Source organism: Canis aureus, chromosome 31 (assembly GCF_053574225.1).
Source record: "Canis aureus isolate CA01 chromosome 31, VMU_Caureus_v.1.0, whole genome shotgun sequence".
Classification (NCBI taxonomy): Eukaryota; Metazoa; Chordata; class Mammalia; order Carnivora; family Canidae; genus Canis; species Canis aureus.
Genome location: NC_135641.1, coordinates 35816672 through 35836016, shown reverse-complemented (window position 1 = coordinate 35836016; position 19345 = coordinate 35816672). Strand labels below are relative to the sequence as shown.

Below are 19345 nucleotides of genomic sequence, written 5' to 3'. Positions count from 1 at the left end.
TTGAAAAGGGTATGAGGACACTTTCTGGAACAATAATAATATTTTATACTTTAATACGATTTGGTCACACAGGTGAAATCCTTTTTCTAAAGTTAGATGAAGTACACTTAAGGGTTTTGCATTTTATTTTCAATAAATAAAAAGAAATATTGAAATAAAATTAACAAGAATGCTGAGAACATTTAGGAATAAGTTTGCTGATGTCTGCAATTTACCTTGAAATGCATCCAAAAGAAGATGAACTGATAGATGGGCATTTAATGGTAAAATGGAAGTAGTGGGTATATAGGTGTTCACCAAAAAATTATTTTAACTCTGCTATATTTTTGAAAAATTTTTAATCAAATGTTGGAAACATATGAAATAAGATAAAGCAAACATTTGAATTACCAGATAAACACAAGACTTATTGGAAATTAAGAATAATATATAGGGAAAGTATTTGGTTGAGCATTCCACTCTTGGTTTCAGCTCAGATTTTGATCTCAGGCTCCTGAGATAGAGCTTCAAGTTGGGCTCTGCGCTCAGCACAGTGTCTGCTTGGGTTTCTCTTTCCCTCTCACTCTGTCCTTCCCCCCTGCTTTCTCTCCCTCTCTCAAAAACTAAGTAAATCTCTTTTTTTTTTTAAGTATTAATATAGAATTGGGGCGCCTGGGTGGCTCAGTCAATTAGTGTCAGACTCTCAATTTTGGCTCAGCTCATGATCTCAGGGCTTTGAGATCTAGCCCCCCCATGGGACTTGGTGCTTAGTAGGGGGTCTTCTTGAGATTCTTTCCCTCTGCCCTTACCCCTGTTCCCACTCTCTAGCTTCCAATAAATAAATACATCTTTTAAAAAAGAATACTATATAACTAGCAAGAGAACCACTCCGACCACATAGCTGCAGAGAATATTGCCAATGCCTTGTAAAATAAAGACTGAATCTATACACAATGTGGAAACTATTATTAGGATGAGAAAAACTTAAGTTGTAAAGATTGAAGATTTGTGGGGTGTATCAGATTTTCCCCTCTTAGGATTATTCTCAAAAGTAACATAAAAGAAGTGATTATTTAAAGTAATATATTCTGTAGAATACTAATATAAAAAATATGTAAAATCTAAAGAGAAGCAGAGCAAATGGAATATTAAATTATTTTCTAAAAATTAGACTTGCCCCTAATCTGATTCTCTTCAGAAGGTCGTAAACTCCTTGTTACAGAAAATATTCAGCATATCTTTGAAATTTTTCAGCAGTATAGTGAAACTACTAGGCCAGCACAGTGTGTAACATTCTTAAGTTCCCAACTTGTAAAACTTCTTATTATGGCTCATGGTAATTCTATTCTTTAAAATGATCATGTCTTATTATTTAGCAGCTAAATTTTCCATTTCAAAAAATAATTAAAGTAGCTTGTATAAATATCCTTCTTACAAATCTCTTTATCCCTCCACTAAATTAAACTTAGCTGTAAAAGTAACCAATTTTCATATCTCTTATTTCAATCTCCAATATGTCTCCAAAATGTTCATTTGGGACTATAGAGTACATCCTAACTTCAATTTAAATTGTAACTGGAGCTTTCCACCACCTTGCTTATTCTCTTTCTAGTTCTTTATAAGTCAGCATATCTTTATTCAATTCTAACTTCTTTATGTATATTGCTCTTTATATATTGAACAAAAAATTTGTGTCACTTAAATTCTGAACAATAATCAGGTATCATTTGGGAACTATTAATCTGATTCACAGGTCTTATTTCTTGAGATTATTGTTTAATAAGATTATTTGAGTGGTCTAGTAATTTATATTTTAAGCATGCATCATGGTTTATTCTGATTAACATAAAACTTTAAGAACCATTATTTTTAATGAGGTCCAAAATAATTTCATCCTATCTTTGTTACCTAATATTTCTCACAAATGCCCATGAGAGTAGACTCATTGGCTTAAGTTATACATATTTATTAATACCTTAATTTATAAAAGATTATTAACTAAGTAACTCTTTTATCATGGCTTAGTCTGTGGAAATAAGTAGAAATGGATCATATAAGACTTATTGGCTCTAAAAGAATTCACATACAAAAGTCATTTAGACTCCACTCTTAAACTCTTTCAAAATTCCTTAAAAAATACTGAAGTTAAACAGGGGAGTTTGCCAGGAGCGGATAGAAGTGAGGCTAGAATCTCTTAATAAGCAGTGTTAATAAACTACATTATTTTAACTACGTCAAATACAACATTAACATTGCATTAACTACAACAATCACTATAGCCAAACAATACCTATATGAATTGCTGCCTGAAATATAAAAAATTCTGATATTGTTAGGCATCTGGGTGGCTCCGTTGATTAAGCATCTAACTCTTGTTTTGGGCTTAGGTCATTATCTCAGGGAAGATTGAGCCCTGTGTCAGGCTCCATGATCAATGGGGAGTCTGCTTGAGATTTTCTCTCCCACTCTGACTCTGCCCCTCCTCCTTTCCTGCTCGCTTTCTCTCTCAAATAAATAAATAAGTTGTTTTTTTAACTCTGATATTGTGTTATTTTATATATTTTAAGGGCACTTATAATTTAAATTATAACAAATTTAAATTATAATTTAAATTATAACAAAATAAGAATTTAAATACATCATATGTAATCGTAACCATGAAAGTTAGAATTCAACAAGAACAGGTTTGAAAATGGTTATCAGAATCAAATAATGGGGTATAATTTTGTAGCTGAAGTCAGTCTAAAGGATAGTGTTTTACTAGAAATCCATCATGGAAAACAAATCTTAGAACTAAATTTGTTTGCATTTTGGAGAGCCAGAAGTAGGAAGAAAGTGAAATGGGGTAATATTGAGGGTAACATAAAGAAACAGATCAAATGAGGTTCAAAAAGTCAAGTACCATGATCAAATAAGGTATGTTAAATAACAGGGTGAGGGTGAGGTCAGGGAACAAATCTGAAGAAATTAGTTTATGCCAACATAACATTTTTTTTGTCTTTTTCCCCCACTGAGTATTTTATCCTTTATTGCTTTTCTTTCTGCCTTAGGGCAGATTAGTTTCATGTTTCAAGAGCGTGTTTCAGATTTAAGGAAAATGACATAGTTTTGTTGTATTTGCTTTCAGTAAGTCACTAGACAATTTCTCATATTACCCTCAAGGGAATGATTATATAACAAAATCTTGATGACAAATAGGTGAAATTATAACTATCTTTGTGATCAAATTTTTAAAGGTTGATTATTATAGTGAGGTTAAGCTAGAGGAAAGGGATGACTGGGTGGCTGGCTCAGTGGTTGAGCATCTGCCTTTGGCTCAGGGTGTAATCTCAGGGTCCTGGGATCGAGTTCCACATCAGGATCCCCTGCAGGGAGCCTGCTTCTCCCTCTGCCTATGTCTCCGCCTCTCTCTGTGTGTCTCTCCTGAATAAATAAATAAAATCTTAAAAAAAAAAAAAAGCTAGAGGAAAGATACTAGAGATAGAATCTAGTAAAAATACAAGACTCATAAGGCCATATAATATTTACTGTGTTTAATTTAGATGATAACACAGAAAACATGATTAGAATTTGTGTTTGAGGTTCAGTTGGTAATATTAGCCAATAAATTGAATGAAATAATTAATGCTAACAATATTTTTATCAAATAGAAAACTAATATGAACTGAACAATAAAATTAAGTGTATAAATCTGAAGATACATTTTCCATCCAAGATGAGAGAGTCAGTTGACTAATTTCAAAACATTTTAACCAGGTTGGTAAACTGTTTATGTAAAAAGTTATCTTAGTTGTTATCTTATTGCAAGACAATAAAACTCACATGACCTTGAAGGAGGCAATCTGGAGCATCTTGTCTGTCTAGGACTAACCACACCTGTGTGTCTTAGTATCCCACCTTAATAAGATTACTAAAAATTGTACTAAATTCGGAATCAGGAAGGCAGTAAAGAATGATGAGAGGACTGTCAGTTGTGTCATATAAATGAAGGTGGCTGGAATTATAGTTGCTTAGCCAAGAGAAGAGAACTGTTTGGGTGAGGGAGAGACACCATCTCAGTCTTAATTTTCTTACATTGCTCAAGTTTATTAGTATGCAATGCACTAATAGCTATTTCTCTGATTACTTGACAACACATGTAGTCTTGCTGTTCAAGTTGTCTTAGAATCATTGATCCCAACATCAAAGTGTAGATGGATTTGAAGGGCTGTCATGTGAAAATAAGTAGACTTCTCTTTTTACTCCAGAGTGCAAAAGTAGAATAAATAGTTAGATAAATCAAGGAGATGGATGTTTATCTCCATATACTGAATAATTATCTAACAATTCAGCTTATTATCAGTAATATTTAAGTAAAGGCAACATATACAACCATTTTCAATCATGTGATATAAAATAGATTCTTGTTTTAAGAAAAAAGAAGTCTCACCAACAACCATTAATGTCCATTTCAAATCTCAGATTGTAATATTTTAATTTGGTAGAAAAAAATTTGTCAAATAATTTTTCATTTACATTGAAATATTGCATTAATTAAATAATCACAATAACAAAAACTCTTTAGTCTCTTTATTTTCTGTTTCATCTGTACTCCACTCAGCAGGCAGCTACTGTTAGAATGGATATAATTCTCTATATTACTAATATCTGGCAAATAGTATGTGCTGACTCAAATCATTCTGTTAAAGTGGAGATGAAACTTCATGCCTTCAAAATTAATCTACAATCCTAGAATTTTTAGCATTGGTACCATTTTGAATAAGATACTCCCCAAACAATAATGATATAGTACTGCTTTAATCAGAAAGAGAAGCACTTGAACTCATTATACATGGCTTAATTCATCATCTGGCAGAAATTGGGCCCTGTGGAAGTTAAATGTGAGGGTTCTAGGGTGGGAAGTACTACCTAAGGAAGGCAAATTCAGTCATGGTGTTGGTGTTGAGACTGTCTCATTGGCTTGAGTGTTGTTAAAGTTATGTATCTATTGGGAAAAATTAAGGCAAACTTAGCTGGCACCGCAGTTTTGCCCTAGTCTTTTTTTATAAAAATTAACAAAAGTGGTAACAATTTTATTGTGGAAATTTACTCTCAACAAATTTTAAATGCACAAAACAAAACAAAAAGTAAATGCACAAAACACTTGTGAACTATACACACAATGTTATATAGGGGATCTCTAGAACACAACCATCTCATATACTTTATACCCATTGAACAGCAACTCCCTATTTGCCCCTCCCCATAGCTCCTAAAGCCACCATTCTTTTTTTAAAAAGATTTATTTATTTATTCATGAGAGAGAGGTAGAGACATAGGCAGAGGGAGAAGCAGGCTCCCTGTGGGAAGCCTGATGTGGGACTCGATCCCAGGATCCCAGGATCATGACCTGAGCCAAAGGCAGAGAGAGGCTCAACCACTGAGCTACTCAGGTGTCCCCAAAACCACATCAACTCTGTTTTTATGAGTTTCACTATTTTAGATATGTCCTATAAATGGAATCATGCTGCATTTGTTCTTACCTAACTGGTTTATTTCACTTAGCACAATGTTCTCCAGCTTCATTCATGTTTTCACATATGGTAGAATTTTCTCCTTTTTAAAGACTGATAAGGGGCACCTGCGTGGCTCAGTCAGTTAAGTAATCGACCTGATTTCAGTTCAGGTCATGATCTCAAGGTTGTGAGATTGAACCTGGTGTCGAACTCCACACTGGGCATGGAGTCTGTTTGAGTTCTCTGACCCTGCCTCCCATGTGTGCCTACTCTCCTTCTCTCAATCTCTGTCTCTCTCTTAAAAAAAAAAAAGAAGAAGAAGAAGAAGAGAAAAAAGAAAAAGAAAGAAAAGCAAAAGACTGAATAAGATTCCATTGTATGTATATAACACATCTTTAAATCCATTCAAATCCATTCATCTACTGATGGACAACATGTAGAACATGTAAGTTGTTTCTGTATCTGGTCTATTGTGAATAATGCTGCAGAGAACATGGAAATGCAGATATCCCTCTGAGTTCCTGATTTCAATTATTTAGAATATATACCCAGAAGTGGAATTGCTGGATCATATGGTAGCCCTATTTCTATTTTTTTCTTTCTTTTTTTTTTTTTTTTGAGAAACCTTCATAGTGTTTTCCATTGTAGCTGCATCATTTAGCATTTCCACCAAGAGTATACAAAGGTTTCGATTTCTTCTCATCTTCATCAGTGCTTGTTATCTTTTGTTTTCTGAAGTAAACCCACATTTATATTATCAACTAATCCTCAACAAGTGTGTCAAAAATAAACAATGGGTAAAGGATAGTCTTTTTAAATGGTGTTGGTGAAAATGGATATTCACATATGAATGAAATTGTTTTTTTAAATGATTTTATTTATTTATTCATGAGAGACACGGAGAGAAGGCAGAGACATAGGCAGAGGGAGAAACAGGGAGCCCGATGTGGGATTCGATCCCAGAACTACAGGATCACGCCCTGAGCTGAAGGCAATTGCTCAACCACTGAGCCACCCAAGCGTCCCTGAAATTGGATCTTTATGTTATACTATACATAAATACCAACTTAAAATAGATAAAAAATGTAAACATAGTCACAGGAAAATACATAGGGGAAAGCTTCATGACATTAGAAAATGAAGTAATTTCTTGCACAGACTCCAAAAACACAAGCAACAGAAATAAAAATAGACAAGTGGGAGGACATTAAACTAAAAATCTCTGCACAAAAAGGAAACAATCAATAGAATGAATGAAAGATTCTGTGTTCAAACAAATTTGAGATCCAACAGATTCATTTTCCCACAAGCTCTTGGAAAGACACAAACCACATTAGCATTTGAAGGCTCTGAAAAGTCCTGAAATAAACCCTTTATATATATCTATCTCTACATTTCACAAACTTCATTTAATAAAGCCCCAAGTATCATATCTATTAACCTTCTGAAAAATTAGCCATAAAATCCAAAAGTACACATGGGAGCATTTTTTTTCTACAAAAGAGCTAAGAAGATCTTTTGATGTGAAGTCAGAAAGTCTCATATAGTATGGCATAGGCAAAAAGCCTAAGTCACCAATAAAAAAGAAACTCATTTGAATAGCAATTTATAATTTTGATAATCTTTTTTTTTAATTTTTTAAAATTTTGATAATCTTAAAGAAAATGATCATCACTCTAAATCTGGAAGAAAAATAGCCTTTCTCCTTTTTATAGGTGAGACGATAATCTCAGAAAAATTAAGTGATGTAACCAAGATCCACCAGCTTGTACTCTGCTCATTCATCCGTATCATTGTAATGTGCAGTGTATCATCCATAGACTGGTTATATTTCTGATTTATCTAATGTGAGGGTTTTTTTTTTTTTCATTTAACCTAAACCCTCTTCTGCAGAAGTGTTGACATTTTAAAGCTGCTCTAGTTCAATTCCATTTACTGCATCAATGCCAATTTCTCCAATTAGTCTGACAACACATATAGTGTCAGTAGTCAACTTGTCTTGGAATCATTGATCCCAAGACCAACGAATAAGTACTGCTGATCTTCAAACCAGTGATCAGAATGGCCTTCCTAATTATGGCTGTTCTCTTTCCTTTTTATCTGTATGGCACAAGCATTCTTAACAGACTTGAGTCATCTGCCTAGAAGCTGCTGTCATTACTCATTAGAATTTCACATCCAAGAGATGTAAACAAGTCTGGTTTCCATCTTTAGACTAAAAAGCCTTAGGAACAATTTCTTTTTTCACATTGCCAGATTTAAAATTGTCTTTGTCATTTTATTTAATATTTCACAACTTGCTTTTTTTCACAGAGGAAATTAAAATCATTTCCTATGAAATTACACATACATAAAACTTCCCCTAAAATTTATCTTTTTCTATAAATTTACAAAGTACACTTTGATCTCCCATCTATATATCATGACACATTCAGAAATGGTGATAATCTGACAATTATTTAGTCTTCCAATAGGTTTGTAACATCTCCATATACACTGTTGCAATATTATTTCTCTGGAGTTTTAAGTAAGTATATATTTAGGAAATGTGTGCTGAGGGATGCCTGAGTGGCTCAGTGGTTAAGCGTCTGCCTTTGGCTCAGGGCATGACCCTGGGTTCCTGAGATCAAGTTCTGCATCGGGTTTCCTGCATGGACCCTGTTACTCCCTCTGCCTATGTCTCTGCCTCTCGCTCTCTGTGTCTGTCATGAATAAATAAATAAATAAAATCTTTAAAAAAAAAGAAATGTGTACTGAAATGATATAATTCTTTTGTTTATTTGCCCAGATTTAGTTACTTAATTGGACATACATATAACCATTTAGATTACTAGTTGGGCTAAAACCCAAACTCTAGGAGTTGCTTTTTCAAAATGAGGTAACTTGAATGTATATGCTTCTCAGATATTCAGGGTTCCCCAATTCAGTAGATTACCAAGGTATTATTATTTCTCTCTCGTTGCCTGACTTTTGGCCTTTTCAATGCTCTTACACACCACTAATAAAGGATGAACAGAAGAGATATTACACTTAAATTAGCCTACTTGTTAGTCAGTCACTGAGTCAGCAAGGACCTGCTGGGAGTCCATAGCATACAAATTATAGCAATTTTCTCTTTTGTAATAGCTTAGTGAGAGAAAAGCTGAAACTTTTTTTAAACTATAGTATAATCGTTATGGCTTTTATGATTTTCAGTTATGTATATTCTATTACAATGTGTATTAGTTATTTTTAATTCCTATTTATATCTCTATGTTTAAGTGTAATTTCTCTTAGAAAAATATGTCATACTATGAAGTTTGAAATATAAGCTCTGTATAATGATGGTACTAGACTCTCACTCCTTTATAATACTTTATAATACTTTTAATATTTTTCTGTTAAAATAATGATAACTTTTAAATTTTTTTTAAAAAGTATAACTTTACTAAAGTTTAAAGAAAATAGTCAATAACTTACACAGCAATTATAGGGTTTCTGGTAACTGCAATCAGAAATACTATGATTCAAAAGACATAATTGTGAACACACATGTTCTTCATTCTGGTGCATAAGAATTTGGATTGCTAGGAAATGAATGGGAGATGTTTGTTTCTTGCCTTACCCACCCCACATTTCACCCCCATTTACTCAGTCTCTGGAGGCATAAGCTGCACTGACTAGATGAATCAATCCCTGTGTCTTATAAAGCTCCAGAGTTATGTGTGTCCATTCTGTCAAACATGAATGGCTTTACCTCTATGTGTTGTTCAAAGATAGCACAGTAGGGCTCAGTGGGATACATGGTTCCCGAATATGAAGGACAAGAAGAGTCCACGAAACAAGGTATACATTTCTAAGCCTTATATTTGGTAAAAGAAGAAATTCCACCTAAGAACTGGAGCAAAAATATGCCTCAAATAGCCAGACGCCTGGCAGGAGACAAAGTTTAAGGAAACCTGATTTTAGGCCAGCATAGTTCCACTATTGAATCATTTACCAGACACTGGAAAATGCACAAGGACATCCTCTCGCAGCCACCTTTCAACTCTTTTTCACAAGAAAAATTTATTCTCTACCCACATAAGCCATAAATAATGGCAAGAAATCTTCAAGGCATATTTGGCTACAAATGTAAAGTTTAGATGGAATTCATCTTGGTGGAAATACTAAATTTTAAAACAAAAATAACAGTCGCCTATGGAGAACACCAGAAAACAAAAACAAACTTTCTTCCTCCTTTCTCTCTCTGAATTTCTATATCTATAAGATCTATAACCAAAGAATATAAATAGTAGAGCACCCTGAAGTGTTTAGGAAAAAAAAAATCTTACATTATTAGAAACCTCTTTTAATGGCCTCAGTAGGGAACAAGATATTTCCTTTATGACTCAAGAACAGGAAGTCTCAAAGGAAAGTTTAGGAGTTTGAAAGTTTAGGGCTGAGAAAGTCTAAAAATAATAAAGGGCTTAGTCTAGTCTGCAAGTAGGTTTTTTGTTACTGTTTGTAAGAGAAAAGAAGTCATAAAACAATTTTGGACATACAAATTCCAAATATAGGTTGTAATACTATATTCTAAAATTTCACTTACAAGCATTGTAGTGTTGACCAACATTATCTCCATGGTAAGCAGTCCATTAACTAGATGTCCCTACCAGGTGCCTTGGAGGAAGCTGCTTGCCTCCTGCAGTTCACACTAGTATGTTTGTTTGTTTGTTGGTCAAAATATAAAAGCAGGAGATTTCATTTAAAGATCCAGATTTTCCATTTCTTTTGAAAAATGGAAGTATCTGGCAATGTCAGTACTGGCCTGCATTGCCACAAGCCAGCCATCTGTTTGAGTTGACTGGTATGGTTCATTAGATGAATCACACTCACCCTACTCATAACTACCCTTCCAGGTCTCTTACACTAGATTGTTTTGCCCATTACAAACAGATTTATTTATTTTTATTTTTTTTAAAGATTTTACTTATTTATTCATGAGACACAGAGAGAGAGAGAGAGAGAGAGAGAGAGAGAGAGAGAAAGAGAGGCAGAGACACAGGCAGAGGGAGAAGCAGGCTCCATGCAGGGAGCCCAATGTGGAACTCGATCCTGGGTCTCCAGGGTCACACCCTGGGCGGAAGGAAGGTGCTCAACTGCTGAGCCACCCAGACATCCCTACAAACAGATTTAAATTTAAATTTAAATTTCTAAATTTCTAATCTTTGTTGTATCTTGGGCATATCCTATTTTCATGAAAAATGTGTATACGTTAATTAAAGCTACACTTTTTATTGTTTCTATCATACTGCCATATATCTCCAATTCCTAAAAATAAATATGTAGTTTAAAAAGTTCGCTGAGGCATAAACCAAAGAATTCTTTAACACACAGTTTCTTTTAAGCAAGAATTAGGATTTCTAGGAATTTATCTTTAATTCTTTCAAGAATTGGTCAGAATATGAAGCCAATTAAGGCTGGAGGCAATATATTGCCTCTGATGGATTTTTATAAAGAAAGCTAATGAAGTTAGTAATAGTTCATAACTGTGTGGTGAATTCTGTAGCCAACGTTCTTGTTCAGTTGGACACTGACCAGAGGAAACCTGATTTACACTTTGTTAAGGATTAAATATCCCATAAATTAACTGGCCACAACACATAAGCACACTGGTAATCTTGATGTGACAGGTTATGGGTGATTTTGTTTCATTAGAAATGTCTGCATTCTGGGAAATTTCACACTGAGTATATATTCATTATGTAATCAGATCAAATAAATACTATTTCTCAATTTTATCTTTATAAACTATATATTGAAACATTTTTGTATAATTTCCTAATCAAATTTTTTCACCTAAAAAGACAGTAGTAGTACTTACTTCATATCCAGCTTTTGAAGTTAGTTAAACTTAAAGCCAGACAATCTCACGTGTTCATAATAGCACAATTAATCTGGCCTCTTTTATTTTTTACCAATAAAAATAGTAACTAAAATAGCTAAATAGAATTTTCCTAACTTTTAAAAACAATCTTGCCACCAGAGTTAAAAACTACAGTTGGGATGTTAACTGCTCTGTTCTTTTGCTTTTATAATTTCCTATAATGGAATAAAAATATACACTTGTTAATAATGTGATTTAATATAAGCTCTTTTTTCATTACTCATTATTTAACTTAAAAGTTTATTCTAAAATAAATAACTATACTATGTATAAATAATAATATATTTAATTGTAATAAGGTTCAGGGTGAATAAATAGAATAAAAATTGCTAATTCCTTTGGGATCCCTGGGTGGCTCAGCAGTTTGGCGCCTGCCTTTGGGTGCCAGGACGTGATCCTGGAGACCTGGGATCAAGTCCTGCATCGGGCTCCCTCCATGGAGCCTGCTTCTCCCTCTGCCTGTGTCTCTGCCTCTCTATGTCTCTCTGTCTCTGTGTGTGTCTCTCATGAATAAATAAAATCTTTTAAAAATTGCTAATTCATTCAAAATAAAATATATATATTAAAATATATATACATACATATATATATATTTTTTTTTTACTTAAAATATTGACTTAAGTTGTACCTGAGTGGCTCAGTCAGTTGAGGGTCGAATTCTTCAGTTAGGCTCAGATCATGATGTTGGGGGCAGTTGGATCATGCCCTGAGTCCAGAGTTCAGAGTTTTATTTGTCCCTCCCTCTGTACATCCTCACAGTTGTGCTCTCTCTCTCTCTAATGAATAACATCTTTTAAGGAAATAAAATAAAATACAATACTGACTTAGATGTATGTAAGCTATTGGTATATTATCAGTTTATTACCGTTATAAGGCATATGCATTTTATAAATAAATATGTACGTTATAAATATAACACACTTTTAAAATATTGCAGAATGCATCAATACATAAATAATGCAAAACATCCATTCCTAAATATAATAATATAATTTTGAAAGCAAATGAATACAGAGACACCCTTCCTCACAACAGTCAGTTGGCTTCTGTGCTTAATGATGGCATTCCGTGCTTTCTCCAACAATAATCATTTGTATTAATGTGGCAGATATGTGGACAGAAAACCAGGGTGTCCTGGAATAACACCAGCCAGGATAAAAAGGTGGTAGCAGAGATCAGAATAGCTCTCTCTTCCATCTATTTCTGCTTGCTCTTTTCTTTGGTGTCCACAACTTGTAAGAAATGTCTTTCTCTTTTCTTTTTTTCTTAAATGTTCTGTGATTAGCCCTAAGATTTTATTCTCTAACAGTCAGCCTTGACTCTTGGATCAAACTCTTTTAATTTTATTTTTAACACTGTTTAGACTCTTAAACAATGATTGAGAACAACAAAGAGTTTTGTTGTTTGAGTTATCATTTGATACTTAATATATTAAAAATTATAACAGAACTTTTATAAGTATTTACCAATTGATTTAAAAATAATAACTCATATAAATATAAGTAACTAGTTTATGAAAAATAATTATGTTTTAAAAGAAAATTAGAAAATTAGTGGCATTGTTTGATATGTTTGCAAATCTCCTTTATGTTGACTTTGTAAATAATAACTGGAATCTCATCCTGGCCTCTGTATTTTACCTGTTGAGATCTCACACACCATGTAGTCCCTGGAGAAGATAATTGTACACTCATGAGAAAACACAAGTGAGAGGTTAAACATCTGGGTAGCATTATGAAAACAGTTTGACTTTGCAAACCCCCTGAAGAGTCTTGGGCACTCCTAGCGGTATCCCCACCATATTTCAGAACCACCAGCTGGGCCAGTTTTGTCTCAGCAATTATTAAAGGGCAAATTATACACCTTAAACTATATACAAATTAAGTCTTGAAGTTTTAGCTCCAGAAAATAGACTCATCCACAGCCCAGAGTAACATGAGGACAGAAGGGAAAGAGGACTCTCCAATTTCTGCAATATTCCCTGGATCATTTTTTTATCATCATCAAAAGTGCATGAAATCAACTTATTTGACTGTATGCAAACATGTTATATGAACCAAACTTAATAAATGAATCAGGGCCAGTAATAATTGTTGGTCCTAAACACTCTAAAATAGTTTCTGTAAAGCAGGCAACATGCTTAAAAATGAAGAATTTAAGATTCAAAGAGACTTTTACTTTGAGTTTAGACTTACTTACTCTTTTTTGGCTCTATGTGAGTCAGTATGACCTGACTCCAAACTTTGCCTCCATTTAGGTGAGAACTATCTACCAGTTAATCATATTCCATACAGAACCGCTAGATGCTTGTAAAATAATAGTAATGACATAATTAATGAATATTCACTTAGTGTACTACACATTAACAAGTCAGAATCTTTAAAAAAGAAAAAATATAACTGTATTTAGCAAGTACTCACAAACCGTCAAAAGAAACTGATCGTGTTGGTTTTGTTTTGTGTCGTTTTGACATTAGAGTATAGGTTTCTGTGTAAATTGGTGAAAAAGATCCTTAACTCCAGGCTTTGGCTTGAGGTCTTCTTTCCCATTGGGTTTCAGGAAAACTGCATAACAATAACCTGATGCTATGTTTTCTAGGTCTAACAAGCCTGGCTCTTCTGTAATATCCCATTTTATCTCCTATCTGGAACTATAAATTTCATTTTTAATAAGGCAAATACCCAAGTATCAGGGAAATAGATTAATATACACCAGGTAACAGTAGGTGCCTTTAGAAAGTCTAACTAGTTGTAGCATTTGAAAAATCCACAATAAGTACCTTTAACCTCTCCAAATAAGTTGGAATGATTTTCATTTCATCTTGAATATTTTTTCTACTTGATATTAATATTACGACTCTAAGTATATTACACTGCTTGGTAACTTTGTAATTTTTTGAGATGCTCCTAGAATTTACCATGTATATCTCACATTACAGGCTTTTAAAAATATCCATATAAAATTCAAAAGAAGAAATATGTTTTTAGAAAATTACATAATGTGAAATAAAATACTTTGTTGGGAGCATTATCTCATTGATGTTATTCTCTAAAGATGTACACATTAAAGATTTTGTAATTTGTTTTGAGTAACTATCATTATAACTTGTAACATCAAGGGTGTACAAACTAATTTTATTAGTATAGTTATTATAAATATTTATAAATTTTAATTAATGTTTTATCAATATTTATACCTCTGTTTATAAGATCTGTTTGCCTTCTGGCTCTCCATCCACCTCCACATACCTACTTTACCTTATTTCATCATTATTCACATTGAAACAGTTATGTGCCTCCATGTCTGCTTTATTTTTTATTCAAAAATAGTTTTTGAAGGGAGAATAGTGAAAGTGGTTAAATTGTGGAAGTATGCTATAAGCTTCCCAATGTAAAGACTGTGATTCATCATTTATCTTTTTGCGATTCTCTTTGTTTTGTGATTTAAAGCTTACTTGGAAAGAAATAGTTACATATACTAGCCTGTTTTTTTTTTTTAAGTGTTGCAGTGTTTATGGTGGAAAATGTTGAAATATAAAGTTCTTTATGAATTCAATGTTAATGGGTTAAATTTCTATTTTCACTACTTACAACATTTTAATCTGCTTTCTCAATCAGCTAAATATAATTCTCTTGCTTAAAAAAAAGAAATTTTGAAAGGTAAAAAATTAAGAAGAGAGTGATTTAATCAACAAGGAATAGAAATGATACCATAATATGAAATATTGTTCTGTCCAACAGTTATTATAATGCAAAATAAAATCAGAAACAATTAATAGGTTTACTGTTGAGTAACTAATCAGTAATATATTTTGTGACACACATTTGAGATAAAGCAAGTAGTGTAAAAGTCACCTGTTGAAGAAAATACAATTTATACGAGCTCCAGGACTATCGCGAATGCAGGTCCGAGACCTATTCAAGGTGGAAACTGAAAGCCGGGATCAGTTCTTCCTCGATTGTTCTGGCATTTATTTCCTCTCCTCACTAGAGGAATGAGGAATAGTTTTTGGCCATTACGATGACTATGTCCATATTAATATTTACCATATCACTTGTGAAACAAATATGGCTAGGAAAATTGGATACACAAAATAGTTTCCCACTGAATCACTACTTGAATTTAAACAACAGCAGACTTTAGTGCATATTAAATAAGAACTTTACTATACTAGACTTCTGAAATAATAAATTTACCAACAACTCAAGGATTACAAGAGAGAAGACAGTTTTCTTAAAATATATGCACTGTCCAAAAAATATATGAGTCAAAATTACTATCATGCAAATTAGACTGAGGTAGAAAACAATTATTTGGATAAAGAATTTTATTCTCTAATGCCACTTACCAGGAAGTTATAAAAATCCTGGGTTGTTATAAATTTAACAATATACTTTTGAAATGTACTTGTTACTGCATTGGGGCTAAGTAAACATAAAAGCATATAAATAATACTACATTTTTGTGAACACACACATGTGCCTATAAGAATAAATATATTTAAACATTGAAATTTAATGAAGAAAAAACAATGCAGGATGTAGATGTTAATGAAGACATTAAACTTGATCTAGGTTATGAAACTTAGATCTGGTTGTAAATTTAAAAAAAAGAGTAGGGAAGGAACTCTTGTTTATTAATGTCTACAACATGGTAGGTAGTTAATTTAAGCACTAACATTTATTCCTGCATGCTCACTAATAAAGTTGTTCAAAATGCTCTTTATGGATGAGCTGCAATAATCTGCAAAATAATTTTATCATAATTATACTGATGAGAAAACTGGCTTAGCTAGGATAAAATGACTCATATTTCATACAAACATCAGAGCAGATCTTTAGGATGAGTATTTTTGGTCAGAAAGTTCAAGCAAATTGGCCAAGGACACATGCTGGTGAATAGTGGAGCCAAAATGTATTTTAGACTTTACTCATTACAGCATCTCGCCCTTTTCCCATTACGTTGTGTTGCATGTATAAGCATTTCAGCATAGGTAAAAACAAGCACGATGAATGAAGTCTCTAAGAGAATCATCTGTGATAAAAAAAGCCACCTCTCCTGGGGGGAGATTTAAGTCACACTATAATTATGAATAGGAATAAAAGATAAAAAGCTTAATTTTTTAAAATCTTAAGGCTCTAACATTCATGTTAAAATTCAATTTTAATCACAAAGGGATACCTGGGTGGCTCAGTCAGTTAAGCGTCTACCTTGGGCTCAGGTCATGATCAGGGTCCTGGGAAGGTGCCCCATCGATTCAGGTCCCTGCTCAGTGGGGAATCTGCTTCTCCCTTTGCTTCGCCTCATGCTCCTGTGTACTCTATCAAATAAATAATTAAAATCTTTTTTTTAAAAAAAGAAGATTTAATCATGGAGATAAAATAATAGTCCTCCATCAAAGAGTATAAATACCTCTAAATTGTAATTAATTTATGAGATTACTTAGTCCTCAAGCAAGCTTAGAAGTCAGAGATTCTCAAGCGTTTTCATTTCAGGACTTCTTAATACTCTTAAAAGTTGAGAACTTCTAAGAGTTTTTGTTTATATGGGGGTTCTACATAAATGTATACATATATATATGCATATACATATAATTGTTAAATATAAGTTGTTATATCTATTCCACATTAGACATTAAAATGAGAAATTTTGGAAATATTTGTTAATAATTATTTAAAATAATAAACCCATTACCCATCAATGCAATACATTAAAAAAAAACCTTAACTTCCAAACACACAAAAAAATGTAACAAGTGCAATTGTTTTACATTTTGTCAACACTCTTTAATGTTGGCTTCATAGAACAGAACAGAATTCTCTGTGTCTACTATCAATCTACTGTTATATCAGATATCATGCAGTCCCTGGAAAACCCCATGGTACACTTTTGAAGTCTAAAGTAAAAAAAAAAAAAAAAAAGATGAAAACATTATCATTTAAAAAACATGTGACATCACAGATTTCGTAGAGTATTCTGAAGATTGGCTTCCTGAATGGGTAAATTTTAATGAAAAGAAAAAAATCAAGTCAAGGGAGCTTCTGGGAACAGACTGCATGAATCCAAATTCCAACTACGACAAGCTACTAGCTGTGTGACCTTAGGCAAGGTATATAACTTCTCTGTTTTCATTTCCTCACCTGAAATATAACCATAATAGCTATACTTTCCTCACAGAACCAGCATTTTGTGTTATTTTTTAAACACTTAAAAAGAGTGCATGGCACAGAAACTATATGATGTTTAATAAATAAATTAAAAAGTCTAAAAGCAGGGATGGGTAGGGTCACTGATCATCCATTTAGTGGAAAACAGGTCAGAAAAAGAAAAAAAATATTCTTTTTTTAAAGATTTTATTTATTTATTCATGAGAGACACAGAGTGAGGCATAGATACAGGCAGAGGACGAAGCAGGCTCCTCGCAGAGAGCCCGATGTGGGACTCGAGCCTGGGACCCCAGGATCATGCCCTGAGCTGAAGGTAGATGCTCAACCTCTGAGCCACCCAGGGATCCCAGGTCATATTATTCTTGTATCTAAATACTTAGCTCGATCAAATTTCATGGTTAAGAATCACTGCCAAAAACAGCTTGACATTCAGTGCTTAAATAAAATTATTAATTTTTAAAATACAACAGTATTTGTATTAATCTTTTTTTCCCACATCAGACAAATTCTTCCTAAGGCACAGGAAAACTGATAAATTTTTTCTCCAGTAATCAAAACAAAACAAAGCACAGACCCACACCGATAGCTCTTGAGAAACACGGCAGCCTAATTCTCCACAGAAGTAAAACAGAAGTGACAAAATCATCATTAAAAGAGCTAATGTGAGTGATATTAAATATGACCAGCTGATAGGTGATATATTAGAAATGGTTATCCCAGAAATGTTGTCAGACCCAACTCATCCTTGGGGCCATATCTTGCCTTAGTAAAATAAGAATTTTATCTTCATCAATCCACTGAGGTGAAGGCATCTTCATCCGTTTAAATTGGGTGACAGTGACAACAAAAACTAATTTGCAGGAGATCTTGAATACTAAGCTATTTTTAATTTAATTTTTAAAATTCCTTGACACGTGTTTTATCTTCTAGAAAATTTATTAGCGAAAGAATAAAAGATAAAATTTGACAACAGCCTTTTCTAAGTACCACCAGTAAAGATATAAATGAATAAAGCTTCTTATTAGAAGTTTTCTGATATCTCTCCATCCCAGGCTTTATTTACTCTCAGTTGAAAAGGACTTCATGCTTCTTGGTATTCTCATAATAGTTTATCTCACTACTTTTTTGTGTGGCATTTATTTTCTACCTTGCAATAAAATGTTTAAATGTAAAAATAATATATCTTCCTCCACAAAGACTCACTGAGGTGTGGAAAAGGAATCCTCTGCAGGCCTCAGGCAGGGCTACACACAAAGTGGGCACTTAATCTATTTGCAACAAGTAAATTAAAAGCCTTATTTTAAAAATAGCTTCTACAAAGATGCTGGAAACAGTACTTGAGCAAGAGTCCTCATACTGTCCTCTGAGGAACATTTTGTTGAACAGAGTGGAAAAAGAATAAGTTTTCAGATAAATGTATTTTACTCAGTTTTGATGTGATTTTTCTGTTCCTTTGGGAATTGCTCCATGTTATACATGATGAAAAAGATTTCATAGTGAATGATAGATTTATTCTTCTAATTTTATGTTATGTATAGAGGATCATGTGCATTTTTTAAAATGTAAATCATAAAGAGTTTCCATGTAATTTTCTTTTTCTTAGAACATTTTTTCTTGCAGAAAACTAAATGCTATTTTAAAATATAATATCACAAAAAAAGGATTTTATAGATAAGTAGTAAAATTTGTTTTTCTTTTAAAATAATTAGGTAATAATATATGTGAATTATTATACCTAACATGTAAAAGAACACACAAGTAGAATGTTAAACATTACTGAAATTATTTGAACATAT

At 32.9% G+C, this 19345-nt stretch overlaps 1 long non-coding RNA gene across 4 annotated transcripts in view; it reads right to left on the bottom strand.

Moving 5' to 3' along the window:
- The window catches only part of LOC144302658 (uncharacterized), an 87503-nt gene extending 75381 nt beyond the window's left edge, over nucleotides 1-12122 (bottom strand). For 3 of the 4 annotated variants that reach the window (XR_013369634.1, XR_013369635.1, XR_013369638.1), the window contains exon 1: nucleotides 12011-12122. This is a non-coding gene — a long non-coding RNA (uncharacterized LOC144302658). The remainder of the gene's footprint in view (nucleotides 1-12010) is intronic. The other variant, XR_013369636.1, reaches the window with a different exon arrangement.
- Nucleotides 12123-19345: the final 7223 nt, after the last annotated feature.